Here is a 13,102-nt window from a genome sequence, read left to right as displayed (position 1 = left end):
GCCAGGCAGAGGGGAGAGCCCTGTGTGAAGCCTGGAGAGTGCAGAGGGCGTGGGGCGTCCGAGTTCTGGGAGTGGAGAGAGCTGAAGAGCCTGGGAGTGTAGGGGTGGCTGGGCAGCGACCAAGGCTCAGGAAATAGCAAAGGCAGTGCCCTGTGAAAGGCATCGGTGTGTTTTCCAGGCCTTCACGGCCCTGCAGGGGTTTCTAAATTCCTGACACAACTACTGCCTGGCCTCCTCCAGACTCGGGGCCGCTCTGCACGCTTCACAGCCTGCCGGCTGCGTTCCTGGCTGTGCTCTCTCTGCCGTGACCTCCCTCCTAGTTTTAGTCAGGAGGCTCCGGGACACTGCTCCATCCTGGTGTGTTCTTGTGGGGGCCCACAGGTCAAAAATGCATGTCAGACCCACGTGGCTAGGAGGGCATGGCAGGGGTGGGGGTGGTGGTGGAGAGGAAGCAGGCTCTAGGCAGGGAAGAGGGAAAGAGGGAGTGGGGAGAGGAGGCAAAGCAGTGGGGTGCTGCTGCCTGAAATTAGCCCCGTCTGGGGAAGCCTAGCCCCCCTCCCCATGAGCAGTGGTTGGTGTTGTCTCCCCCCCCCCCCCCAGGTACCGCCCATCTGCCTGGCTATAGTCATTCAAATCACTGGATTCCAGGGAATGTTCAGCCTGTGTCTGAGCTCTGAAATTCCAGGGCTCTTCAGCAGGGGTAGGGATGCAGCAGGAGGGCATGGGAATGGGAAAAAGGCGCAGGGCAGGGGCCATAGGGCCTGTTCAGAGGCGACGTGAGTCCCTGAGGCCTTGCCTGACTACCTCCCAGAGCCCAGCATGGGGCCTGGCACGGGCAGGACTTAAACACAGGGGGAGGAGAAGGTATTCCTTTTCATGAAGATCATGAAGAACATTCCATCCGGGGACAGGGCTTCCTTTTGAGTTACATGAACTGTGCACCTACCCCACGGCCATCTTATTGAGCCCACGGTCTGCCAGGCTCAGAGCTGCCCACCATCAGGAATGAGGGAAGCTTTCCTGTCTCTGAATCATGGTGGCTGCCCTTATCATCTGTGGGGCCCAAGGCAAGAGTACAAATGGAGGTTCCTGGTTTGCCCTTCCCCACCTACCCCGGGCTCAATGCCATACAAGGAAAGGCCTCTGGCCTGCATGTCCAAGCTCAGTCCATGCACGGCCAGGATCAGGCACCCCCTGGCCATCCCTGGATGAGGATGCACAGAAGGCTGGGTGTGGTGGCATGTGGGGGACACAGCAGCCTCGTCACCCTGTGCAGGCTCTGAATGGAGACTCAGGCTGTCTGCGAGCTCCTGGGCACCCGGATCAGGTCTAGAAGTGGGGAAGGGAGTTGCAGATCCCACGATGGCACACTCCCTGGGCCTCATTGACTTTTTATGCCACGGGGAGGGGTCTGGAAGTGTTCCATGTGCCTGGGACTAGGGAGGGTGTGGGATGGTATCCAGGTGAGGCAGGAGGCTGGCAAGGGGTCTGTGGATGGGCCCTCTGCTTGCTGAGCCTCTGAGATATAGGGCCTGGAAACCTGAAGAATGGTGGCGGCAGTCAGCTGACTCAGGATTGGGTTGGGCTCTGCCACTTCCAGGCTCTGGATGGGCGGCCTGGTGTGAGTTACAAAAATGTGCTCCCATGAGAACATGTGTGGCTGAATTCTGACCTTCCTCAGGCCCCGTACAGGACGCAGCATCTGGGGCCATATGCAGTGGCTGTGCCTGTGGGACTGAGCCTGTGGGTGGGCATAATGGCATCACAGCAGTCCTGCCTATCCCGAGGGGCTGAAAGGACCCAAAGGGAGGGGATTCCACTTCACGGTGGTCTGAGCTGCTTCCTGCTCCCGGAGTCTGTGTGTGACAGCATGAGGTGAGCCAGGCTTGTCAGCCAGCTGCAGGCGCAGTGGCCTGGGCCAGTCCCTCTGACAGCCCCCAGCAGCTTTGCGGACATCCTGACTTGGCCGCCCATCCTGCTCGCTCCAAACTGCCCTCCGCTCCCCCTGACCCTGCTACTCTGAGGCCGACTCTCCTCCTGCCACACAGGACCCTGCATGCAGTGACTGCCGGCTGGATGCTCCCAGGCTCCCTAGGTGCGCCCCATGTGCCTTCTGTGGTGTGGCCGGGAAGACGTGAAGGAGCCCGTGACTGAATGGGAGGATGCGGGCCCCTCGCGGCTGGGAGGGCAGCATCTCGGTGTCTTGGCACCTTCCCTATGGGGGGGGCGGGAGAGGCTCTTCTCCCGATCGCTGATCACCCATCACCGATCACCAGGGGCTGTCAGCCGAGAGTCACGCGGGCTGGTAGTCATGAAGACTTGGCAGTGTCGTGCTGCTCTCCCGGGACGTCACTGCCGTCGTTGCTATTGACACTGGGCTGGGAGGAGGGTTGATGGGAAGGGAGAGAAACTGAACCACATCCCTGATGTAATGGCAGCCTAAATTAGTACATGCCAGCCCCTCAAAACGGTTTGGAGGCATCAGACAGGCTCCCCAACCTGACGGAGTTGTCAGGAGCGGGGAGAGTGCTGCCTCCAGCTGTTCAGAGGCCCTTGGGAGGGAAGTGAGGGCCAGGCGGGGGCTTTGGGGGCCCGACGCGGGGTGCCAGGGAGTGGGCCGGCTGGGTGCTCGGTGGGCATGGGTGCAGCTTCGGTGGCAGGAGGGGCTGTAGGTATGTGACTCACCCGGGCGGGGGTGGCCCTGAATCACAGCTCCAGTGCGACAGTCCTCGGGGAAGCAGGCAAAAGGTTGTGCTTGCTGGGATCCCCCTGTACTGAGGGGCCTGGCAGCCCTGCCTCTGGGCAGTGGGGCCAGGCTGGTGGGGGGCTGCCACGTGACACAAGTGCCTCGCCTCTGCTGCTCCACCTTTTTCTTTACCAAGCCTTCCTGATGTCCAGCCAAATCATCCCAGTACTCCTACGGCACAGGCTAGCTGGCCGCCAATCTGCAAAGCACTCCTTCTGTTCCTGCACACGGTTCCCTAAACACCGCCCAAGCCTTCCAGCCTCCATGTATCTGCCCTCAGTGTTCCCCTGCCTGTCCCTCTATCACCGGGCTCGGTCATGGCCTCCACGAAGCCCTCCCTGGGTCCGCAGTGGGTGCCAAGCGCCCCCGTCCACGCGCCTACAGTGCTGCACCTGCCTCCACCTTCTGACACAACTTTCAGCGCGGCTCCTTCTCCTCGACTAGACTCAGAGCTGCCCCTGTGCCCTCCCCTCTGTCTGCCACACTCTTCCTCACGGGCGGGCTGAGTGACGTATCCGTACCTACTGCTCTGTAGAGGTTATCATTGCCTCAGATGTTGTGACCCCGTCTCCCCAGAACGACTGTGAGTTTCTGGGGAACAGGGACCACATCTCAGGTTCTTCTGGCCTCAGTGCCTGGTATGGGGTTGGGTCTAGAGGCATGCTCAGTAAACAGCCCAGATGAAGACCTGTGAGTGCACATCGTAATACGCATGCCGTGAGTTGAAGGGAACTGGCTGAAGCTGGCAGCCCCAGGCTTGGGGGCAGGAGTTTAATCTTGTTCTGATGTGTGGGTGGTATGGAATTATTACTGTGGTTTAATTTATACCCCTGGTTCCCAATCTAGCATGGTTTTTCCCCCAGGGGACATTTGGCAGTGTCTGGAGACTGTTTTTTATTGTCACCACTGGGGTAAGGAATGCCACTGGCAGCTAGTGGGTAGAGGCCAAAGATGCTGCTGAATGTCCTACAGTGCCCAAGTCAGGCCACCTGGCAAAGGATGATCCGGGCTAAAATGTCACTAGTGCCAAGGTTGAGGAACTGATTTGCACATTTAACTTCAGATTCTGAGGCCGCTGCTGGGACTTGACTTGCATAGGATTTCCCCTATTCACTATGGGAGATGTGAAAAAGAAGATCTGAGGAAGGTGGTCTAGTTCCTGAGAAGCCTGAAACTGAACACAGACAGAAACATGTGAGGCAGTTACTGTGTACCTGCCTCTGAGGGCACTTTGTGGCAGGAAGCTGCTCACCCTGACTCTAGGGAGGATCAGTGAAGCCAACAGTGCTTGGGATCAGTAGCTATTATAGGGATGTGATGGGCCCAGGTGCACCCTGGGGTAGTCAGTGAATTTCTTGGTTCTTGATAGCACTGTTTCCTGAAGCTGCTAGGTACCTACTGGCTTGCCCAGGCTTCCCTGGGCTAAGGAGGGATGTGTTGCCCTTGCCTGTAGGAAACATGAAAACTGTCCTATTTGAATGAAAGCCAAGATTTCCTGGGCCCTGTGCTGTGTAGGGCCCACTCTCTACCAACAGAGCCCACTACTCTCATGAATGGGCTGCCAGAATTCCTGGACTACAGCTGAAGAGGTATGCCTAGCTTGCGTCTCAACAGCGGTAAAAATGTAGTTTTCCTATAGTGAGAATAGTGGTAAAATAGCCCTTCCACCAAAAAGGGGGTGAGGGGGGAGAAATTAATCCCTCCTTGGCAGAATCAGTGCCTCACTCATGGCCCACAGTGCAAACGGTGGGCGCTCCATGACAGTAATGGCCAAGGTTTGCCAGCTCTCCCCAGGTGCCGGCCCCTCTGGTGAGCACATCTCATGACAGCTCCCAACCACCCTCGGAGATGAGCATAGCATTACTCATCATGTTGCCGTGTGAGCACCGACGTTAGCCTCGTCGTAACCATGAGGCACATGCATGGAGAGGCGAAGCCGTTTGTGGTCACATGGCAAGAGCATGGCTGAGTCCAGCTGAGTCCAGAAACCAAACTCAGGGATTCCAGCGGCATAACTCTGTGCACTTACTTGCTGGGTGCTGTCGTGCCCACTACAGAGCAGATGGCTGGGTGGGTGGGCTCCCTGAGAGCACTTGGGGTGGCTGTGGTTAGGGGGATCCTAGCCTCATCAGATCCTAGAGTCTGCACAGCTGTGCAGCACTCCCCGTGTGTGTGTGTGTGTGTGTGTGTGTGTGTGCGCGCGCGCGTGCAGGGCCCTACACACAAGCGAAGCCTCAGGCCTCCCTGCTTTTGCCCTCTGTGCCCCTGCCTGGGACTCGCTGTCCGGAATGTGTCTGTGTTGCACAGCTGTTAGCCATCAAATCGCAGCTTAGGGGAGGTCTCCCCAAAGCCCTCTCTGTGCCAGAAGTTCCTGACCGTGACCTCATTGCCAACATCCTTCTTTCTGAACCTCTGTCAGACTCCAGGGTCACATGATCGTCCTGCTCCCCAGGACTGTGTGTCCTTTGATCCTTGTTTGCCCTCCTGCTCTGACCTGTATCTTGTTCTGTCTTCACAGTCCCTGGGCACCTTGGTGTGAATTGGACCCACCCTGCCCTAACTCCTCCCTGACCTTCAGCCCCACTTTGGTTTTTGTGACTGGCTGGCCCCTGCACTCAGGGCTGCCCCCAGTCCTTCCAGAAGCAACTACTTAGTCTTGGTCTGATAGAAACCAGGAATGAGACTTCTAAAAAAAGTTCTTATAGCCTCTATCCCCAGAGCTCCCCAGAAGAACTGTGCCACTTCGAAATATGCCAAAGTGAACCCCAAATGTACAAGAAACCAGTTTGGTAACAAAGAATGGGACCCAAACATTCATCTTCCCTCTGTACCATCTACCAAAGTTTTTTTTTCTTTAATTCTTTAATGGTACAGTTTGAACTAGAACTGAAGTTGGACATTTTCTAGAACTATAAATCCAAAGCAAAGCTGGAACAGCACAGTACTCTCTGAACCAAACCAATACTTTCTTTAATGAGAGGTTCTGCAGGAGCTTTGCGGAAATATATCTCATTGTGACATTAAGGGGATTAATTAGAAATTGCATCTTCAGATGGGCTAATACTGCATGGGGGCAAGCTGAGCTCCAAATAAAGTTTCTGAGGCAGATTCACTGGTACATGATGAGCCCAGGTAACTCAGCTCCGGCTGGTGCCTTCCTTGCAGTACGTTTTAAGAACTTTCTACAATTGGACTTCTGGAATTCCTCACTGGGCTGATTCTGCCACAAAGGAGGGAACCTCGCTGAAGCTCTCCTCCACTACCCCCTCTGCTATTCTGCATAATCAGAGATGGAGACTAAGCCAGAGATGGAAAACTGAGAAGGCTTGGTGCCTAGGAAGGTGAGAATGGGCTGGGGTGAGGGGTGGGAGTCGAGGCACCAGCCCCTTCTCAGAGCAGTGTGGCAGAAGAGGAGAGGAGACTCAAGATGCTACCAACATTAAGTTGCAGGGAGAGGGGCGCCTGGGTGGCTCAGTCGCTTGAGTGTCTGAATCTTGATTTCAGCTCAGGCCATGATCCCAGGGTCATGGGATTGAGCCGTGTCGGGCTCTGTGCTGAGTGTGGAGCCTGCTTGGGATTCTTTCTCTCCCTAAAATTAAAAAAAAAAAATTTCAGGGAGAAGAGTGCAGCCTGAGGTCCTAGCTTGGCCGTGTATGAGAGGGTTACAGCAGCATGCTGTGGGAGGGTCAGGGAGCTGCCAACAGCTGAGGCTGTTTAAGCGGCAATGACCTCAGGGTGCATTATTTTCTGGCAATTAACCAGTGGCTGGAGGCGGTCAGGACTCAGAGGTGCAGCTGCCGGACTGTTATTGCAGAGAAGAGAGGATGTGGGCTTGAGAGCCTCAAGTTATTCCTGTAACAAGATGTCACTGTTGGAAGGATGAAGGTGACCTCTACCCCGGGGAGCCCCAGCCCAGGGCTCACAGCCCCGGCCAGCTGGCACTCCACCTAGTCGTGCTCTACAGGCTGTGCAGAGGATGCTAGTATGTGTTCTGACTGAAGTTAATGTTCAGTTCTGGCCCAGGGGACTGGGAGCAGAGGAGTGGACCAGGGCTGGGGTAGTGAAAGCTGGTCGAATCAGTGATGGGAGAGTTGAGGACAGTGGGGCCTGGGGAGGCAGGAGGCATTCAAGGGACACATCAAGAGAATGCAGCTGAGGCTGTCCAAAGTCCAAGCCAAAGTGCTGGGGTCCAAAGATCACATTGTGGGTGGGGGTGGGGTCAGGAGGGGAATAGAACCTATAGCTACGAGCCAAAGACAGGAGTCCACTGGATTTCAAGCTAGGGCTGCTAGGAGTTCAGGCCGATGGGCTAAGACAGCAGGATCCAGAGGGGCAGGGGCCTGGCCTGCTGGCTGCCAGAAGGAGGGCCAGACTCCTCTCAGGGGCCACAGCCTAGGGATGCCTGAGGGATTTGGGCATGGGGGAAATGGCCGACTGCTGCTGTCCCTCGGAAGGACCTAGATGTCCCTGTTGGTGTCTTCTCCCAGGCTGTGGGAGAAATGTGGTGCAGCCCGCAGGCAAATAAGATAGAGCATGGGGACAGGGTAGAACCAAGGAGGCAACTGGGGACGGGGTTCCCAGTGGTGTAATTCGAGGACAGGGCTGGCAATGGGGAAGAAGGGAAGGCTGAGCAGGAGAAATCCCTACCAAGCCTGGATGTTAGGAAAAGTCCTGGGGCTCAGAGAGGTCAGAGGCTCTGACCAGATGGAAACAGGAATTGAAACCACCCACAGGGTTCTCGGTCTTTTGATACAGGTGTCTTGTGTTCCTCACTAGACTCCAGCCAAGGACTGGGCTGCAGGCCCAATCATGTCTTCCCTTCTTATGCTGCCTTGTGCCCAGCAAAAATTCTGGGAATGTGCTAGAAATGCTTGTTGAGGTTGATGGCAGCCCCATCGATGGCACATGGAGAATGAGTTGCAGGAAACTGCAGGGAGGAGGTGGAGGGAATTAAGTGGCTGTAAAACCTGTTCCATCTAGAAAGTTGCTGTTACAGGTAAGCGGTGATCATTTAAATCCACTGCAGCCTGAGAAAGGTGCATCTTGAGCCCAGAATGGTGCTGGTCAGAGAAAAGGGGTGTTACACAAGGTGCCCTGGCCTGGGAGTCTGGGTCCAGTGTGCCTCTGTGACAAGATGCTGTGTAACCCTGGGCGAATTACTCACCCTTTCTGGTCCTTCTGCATAAAGTGTAGGGCTTGGATGGGAAAAATGTCTTGGTGCCACAGTTTCATCAGTCTGTGCAGTGTTGGGACCTTGCCTCCTCTGTCCTGGCCTCCTGCTTCCTTGCAGGGACAGCTAGAGGGACACCCTGGCTCCTCTCCTTACTCACTGCCTGTCCTATCTGCTGAGGGGGCCTTCCTCCTTCACCTCGGGGCCAGCCTATCCTCAGGATGCCACATTCTCTGTTCTCCACCATGTGGCAAGTACAGTGAGGCAGTTCTTAGAAAGGTGTGTACCCCGATCTCAACCACAGCTGAAGGGCTGCTACGGCTTCCAGCTGCAGCTATAAAGCCACATGCTCCAATCACCTTTGTTAGCCGTGGAGATGACCTTTCACAGCCATCTCTCTGCCTCCTGGGCCTTATTTTTCAATGGATTGTAAACTCCCCCAAAACCTCAGTGTGATGTGTGGGGAGACGGAGAAGGGCACTGAATGTCACCGTGGAGGGGGGGACTTTCCAGGAGGAGCATGTCCAGACAGCCATCCAGCCACCACTCCCGTCCCCATCCCAGGGACACAGGGTGGCTGCGACTCCGAGGCGTGCCACTACTCCAAGATGGGAACGGGGTGTGGCTCAGAAAGCTCACCTCATCGGTGGGAAGCGGGTGGTTCCTGGTTGGGGGGGGGGAGTCGGGGAACGAACCTCATCAGAACAGGACAGTACCGACGGCCCACAACAGCCTCAGCAGCTCCCTGGGTGGGGCCTTGGGAGGAGGAGACCATCCACTTGGGATCAGTTTTCCTCAGCTGCCAGCCCACTTCTAGGCCCCTTACTGGGTGTGTGCTTGTGGAATAAGATTCAGTTTAACACCAGTGGGAGGGAAAGGTCACTGGGAAGGTAGAAACAGCTGCATGGAGGCACAGCCTTCCAAATAAGTTGGGAAGGGCTATCTGGGGTTCAGATCACCTGTGCCCACAGTCATCAGGGCACACATGGACCATGCCTCCTTAGGTGAGAGGGACTATCTAGCATGTCTCTTTCTGTTATGTGGCTAAATTCAGAATCTGCTAAGGAAAGGAAGCAGGAACCGAATGACAAAGAGGCAGTGATCCTGAGCTAAGCTCTTGGATTTGGGATGCAAACAGATGCTGTTTAGCAACCATCCCCTGTCCTCCTGCAACAGAAACACACAGACATGTAAGCATGCACGCACACGTGCACGGTATACACACTCTCTCTCTCTCTGAGCTCTGAGCCTTGCTCGGGCCACAGCTGGGGGTGGGGACACAGAGAGCCCCCACTACGGGGTGATCATCTACCCGCACATAACTGAGTTGAACTTTCTCCAAATAGGCCAAAAAATTTTCTTTCGTGCACTAACAGAGCTGCTTTCTACCACACTGCCTGCACCTTGAAGCTTGACCTTCACTTCTGAGTGGATCAGGTGACAGCAGCCGGGTAACTGACCCCAGATCTCAAAATGCTTCCCTTTTCACCTGGAATGCAAACCATAGGTCCTGGAGCACAAGAAAGGCAAGTGCCCATTTCCTGTGTTGGAAGCATCCAAAAGGGTGGGGGGGGGGGGGGGGGCTGTGCAAGGCTGGCCTGGGACAGTAAACAGGGCCTGGATCAAGACTTGGGTGTTGACTGGGCTTTGCCAGTTCCTGGCTACGTGACCTTAGGCAAGTCTATCTCTCTCTTTGGCTAAGGAGATGGGTGGAGGGTTCATGTCTAAGGCCCCTGGCAGTCCCTCCTGCATAGCCCCTGAACTAAGTAAGGCCATTGAGAAGGAAGCTGATGGGAAAGACTTGCTGAGGTCTTGAGGGGAAGAGGCGCCACACTCCACCAGGCAGCTGTGGCTGTCCAGCATACAACAGGCCTTTCCCGAATGAACCCAGCAGGACCCAGCTGGGAGAGGCAGGGTCCAGGCTGACTGTATGGGTCTCCTGAGCAGCCCTCTTGCCTCAAAGCAGACTCCTGACTTCCTGAAGAGCCTTGGCAAGAGGCCTGTTGTCCATTTCCTGCTTCCACTGCACCAGACCATACAGGACCAGGAAAGGCTCTCTTGTTCTGATCGAGAGGAGCTGGGGTTCTCAAAGCCCTGGCTGCAAGATCCATTCTTTTGAAGCATTTGGGCAGCTGACTCAAAGGTCAAAGTGTTACCAAACAGATGAGGCTATGACCATTCTGGCTGGGCGGCTGATGAACACGAAGGTAATGGGAGGCTGAGAAATGGGCAATGGGAACACACAGTCAACATCCCAACCCCCACCCCGGCTCTGCCTACCACCCCCGCCAGGGAACTGGGGTCCTTCCTCCATCCCCAGCTTCTATCGAGGAAGAAGTTGTAGGGACCCTGGGAGTCATGGCCCTAAGAATAACTCCATTTATTTAGATTCCTTCTCAAAGGAGCTTGGTCATGGTGATGGTGATGTAAACGATAATTATAGCCACATTTTATGATCTTTACATAATGTGGTGACTTATTTCCTAAGCCTCAGAATGCTCTCTCATTCTCCACATACCTTACCCCCAGATAAAGACAGGGATAGGAGTGGCCAGGGGTGGCCGAGTGACTTCCCCAAGTCCCAAAGTAAGTTGGGCAGGCAGCGCTACAACTTGCTTTTGAACCAGTCCTTAATTCTAGACCTTACTGCCCTGGACAACCAGCTCCAAACTGCAATCTGGGGTCTCCTTGTTTTCAAGAATTGGTTCTAGCACTTCTTACTCTTTAATCCATCCCCTAAATGTAAAAGAGCCCCTCACAAAGACCCGTTTAGCCTGAGCTATCCATCATAATCTTCATGTGGCTTAAGATACAGAAGTTTTCAGAGCCCATATTCAAAACTCTAAAAATACCCCTTTCTTTTGATCAGGGTAGCATCTGTCCCGGCCATCGGCCTTAGGCTGAGCTGGCCTGAATTATCTGGCTCCCTCATGCAGCCTTCACTGAAACAGAAGATCTGGTGTGAATAATTTAAACCTCATTCTCTTTCCCCTCTACTGATTTCCCACACCACGCCGGTCGGCATTTCAGCGCCCGCAAAGATGTGCTATTCCTGTCCCTGATAAGTGCTGCCTTCTTGGGAAAGTGACTTTGGGGGCTGCAGAGGTGCCAGGAGGAAGGGCCTGGACCAGGAAGGACGTGGCACTGTGTGAGATGGACCACCCACTCTGCAAAGTTCTCAGGGAGCGTTTGATGTCTGGCCTCGCCCTCCTCCTGGTCCAGGCTGGACGCACATCATTCGGATGCCTGGTCTTTCGTCTTTCCCTTTTCTCTTTGGGGACCACTTTGTGTAGAGCTAGGCTTGCTGCATTTCTCCTCTGGAGTCTCCTTCAGCCATTAGCTGATGAAAGATTTCAAAAGGAAGTTAGATAAGGAAGCGAAAAAATGAAATGAGAGCAGCAAGGAGCCTCCGGGAACCACAGAACACTTTGAAACTGCCTTAACCACGTCACTTGCCTCCAAAGGGGGGCCTGGGTTGAGAAATTCCTGCATGTCTCAGCCACCTTCTTGGTTAAACAGTCAGGTGCTCAATAACCCCGGGGCTGACAGGCCAGAATGTGGGTTACTCAGAAGCACTGCTTCACCTATGTTCTGTCCTTAGGATGGTTCCGTCTTTGGTTCTTTCAGTGGGGGTGGGGGATCAGGGAAAGGCAAAGAGAGAAGACTCCAGGCTTCGAGGTTTGCTGTTTGCTACAGTGCTGTGCTCACACCCCTAGACTTCTGGGCTGGTGATGTGTCCGGTTAGGATGGTGGACCACAGAGGTCAGATGTGTTGTGTCAGTTCTGTTGGGATGAAAGTGAGAGCAGGCAAGGGGCGGGGGGGTGGGGCGGAAGGTGGGGCTGAGAACAAGGAAGGCATCTAGCACCAGCCTGTCCAGCAGTCCCTGTGTTCCCAGCCCTGCCTTGAGGCCCAGGGGGATGAGAAAACCTCTAACTTGTTGACCCTATGGAGCTCAGAAGGGCGAGCCAAGAGGTAGATGTGCACCGTCCTACAGGCAACCCTGGCCTTCCAGAAGTCCCCACGTCTTCCCCGCCCAGCCCTGGCTGCGGAGCTTGGTCCCCTCCAGGCGGGCTGTGACTGGAGGCTAGAAGACATCAATTTTCTTAAGGGCTCAGCTGGAGGGGGGGGGACAGGCCTGGCTAATGGATGGTATTAAGACAGGAGTGAAGAAGAGGGGCCTGTGGTGTGTGGCTCACAGATCAGAATGCTGTCAGTTACTGACCCTTAGGCTTTCCTTTTGGTCTTTGAGAATGCCAAAAGCTCTTATGATTGGGCCGCTCTCCAGAGAAGTCAATAAAGCTGAGTATCCCCCATCAATGCCCATACTCCCCAGTCTAGTGTCTTTAGACCAGAACCTCTGGAAGGGACCCGATGTCCCTCAAGTTCCCTTCCACATGAGGCATCCTCTGACACACACTGCTCTTTCCATACTATAATGAGAGCAGGGGCCACTCCTGCCGCCCCCTGGTCTCCTGCCCTAGTATTCTGTCTGGGCCCCACGGAGTGCTCCCTCCTGTGCCCACTCAGATCTCTGAGATCACAGGACAGATGCTCTGTGCTGACGTCCACGGGTAGGGAGAATGGCATGTCCCTCTGCCCACATTGCCTCCTGTGCCTCTGCCTCCCACCCTGCTTGGCCTCCCTGTGATGGGGATTCTTGGCGGCAATTCTAACAGACTGGCCTTCCCAGTTCAGCTCCAGCCCTTACTCATTCCACATGTCCAGGGCCAGCTTGCTCATCTGCATGGTGGGGTGAACAACGCCTTCTGAATGGGAGCACTGGCCCGGGGGGCCAGACCTAGCTGCTCACTAACACGATGGTCTCCAGCAAATTGTTTAACCCCTCTGTGGCCCAGCTTCTTCACCTGTAAAATGCACACCATAAGAGTAAACACCTCATAGGGCTGGGTGAGGATTAAGCGAGCTAAATTCAGCAGTGTTTAGAATAGCACTCGGTGCACAGAAAGTTCATGAGCATTTTGACTTTGCAGGGCGGCTGTTGTAAGGACAGAGGGAGGTGGCTCTCGAAGAGCCATGCCCATCTGTGTTATAACTGCACGCTGGGGTGGAATGCAGGGGGCTGTCTCCCTGGGCTGTAGGGGACCACTGGTGTTAGGAGCTCCTATGGTACCAAGACAGATGGCTCCAACTGAGAAGCAAGGTTCCCAAGTGAGGGCTTCTGCCT

At 55.1% G+C, this 13,102-nt stretch overlaps 1 protein-coding gene across 5 annotated transcripts in view; it reads right to left on the bottom strand.

Moving 5' to 3' along the window:
* Window positions 1-13,102, bottom strand: part of TSPAN11 (tetraspanin 11) — a 73,866-nt gene that overhangs the window by 16,441 nt on the left and 44,323 nt on the right. The window lies entirely within an intron of this gene.

The sequence above is a fragment of the Puma concolor genome, chromosome B4 (assembly GCF_028749965.1).
Source record: "Puma concolor isolate L17-30 chromosome B4, mPumCon1.1.hap2, whole genome shotgun sequence".
NCBI lineage: Eukaryota > Metazoa > Chordata > Mammalia > Carnivora > Felidae > Puma > Puma concolor.
The sequence above is the reverse complement of the archived record's forward strand: the minus strand, read 5'-3'. Positions and strand labels throughout refer to the sequence as shown.